This window comes from Nelumbo lutea, chromosome 5, assembly GCF_056320005.1.
Source record: "Nelumbo lutea isolate HS-2025 chromosome 5, American lotus-T2T, whole genome shotgun sequence".
NCBI classification, from domain to species: Eukaryota; Viridiplantae; Streptophyta; class Magnoliopsida; order Proteales; family Nelumbonaceae; genus Nelumbo; species Nelumbo lutea.
The window spans coordinates 17281084-17282739 of NC_142688.1; positions in this window are offsets into that span (position 1 = coordinate 17281084).

Sequence of the window (1656 nt, forward strand, 5' to 3'; positions counted from 1 at the left end):
GAAGCAGGATGCACGTAGGGTGGTATATAAAAACCGAAAACCCGAACCGAACCGAAAATGCGGTTAACCCGGTTTTGGTTCGGTATTTTTGAAAAAACGGAAAGAACGGTTTAGTTTTCTATTAACCTAAAAAGCAGCGATTAATCGAACCGACCAGTATATTTATTTATATGCATATAATATATATATATATATTATATAAATATATAGATATTATATGTTTAATTATCTATTTATAAATATATTATATATTATATATTTTTATAATATTTATAATAGATTATATATGATTTATTGTTTATAATATAATTATATATATATATATATTTAAATAATATATATAACTGAATAACCAAAGAACTAAATCGGTCAAAAACCAAAACTGATCAACCTATTAACCGGTGGTATCGATTCGGTTTTGGTTTGAGAAATTGAAAGACTGACACAACTGGTTTGGTTTGAAAAAAATAGCTATGCTTTGATTAACCGAACAATGAACACCCTTAGGAAGAATTGTTTGTCATCATGCAAATTTGTTCGACGCAATACCCAATCTCTACTTTAACTTCAACAAGCATATATTGTCCTATGACCCCAATGACCTGCCACAACATGGTTTAAAAAATAGGGTTAATTCGAATAAGAATTTACTTATCAAAGAGCACACCTCATACCGAACTTACAGCACTATCCCACCATGTATTAGGAACATCTCCTAATGAAGTGAGACATGTTGTGAAGATGGTGTGAGGAATGCTTTGTAAAGAATAGACTAGACTACTCTATATATCATAGGATGTGTTGAGTGGTATCATCATAGATTTCATAGTATAATTTTTCTCACTTGACGTTATGAGTTATGACACTCCAAGACCCTACATCCCTCACATAACAGTAGCACTAGCTAGACTATTAGTTATTCATGGACACATACACACTTATGCGACATTGCATGAACTAGCACTGCACCTTGTGCATGAGAGGAGGTTTTGTATGAGAATTTGATATAAAGTGCCTTTCAATTCACCAATCCCATGTCTAAGTTAATTGAATTATTTTATGTTTTAACACTTAGGTTTCGTTCGTTTACAACATTGTAATTTATTTGAGTAAGTGTACTTACCCAGATAATGTTTTCTAGATAACATTTATCTCGGTAAATTCGGTGACCCCTGTTCATTATATTTACAGAATTATCAGGTAAGTAATAGAATGACATTTTTACCCATAAAAACTAATATTAAAATGGGCAAAGTTGTCCCTTTATGTTTCATAAAATTTCCCCCAACGTGAAAATATTACATACCTAGGAGATGAATAAATTTTGTACGAAAAAATAAAACTTATTTTATCATAAGATCCATTACTAAATGCAAAAGGAACATTGTCAATTTGGTCAATGAAACAAATATACACATTGAAACTTTCTTCTATCTTGTTTGAAAGTAAGCAAACAGTTTCTCAAGTACTTTCAAAGCCCGGCGGTTGTCAATAAGTAAAATCCTCTTCTTTTTATTTATTTTTTAAGTATAATCCTTACTGAGCAGAACCTCCTATATGGCATAAACTAAACAAAAGGCCTATATGGCATAAACTAAACAAAAGGAGATTATGGTCAGTGTCACTAATTTTTGTGGAACCATCAATGGGCCTACA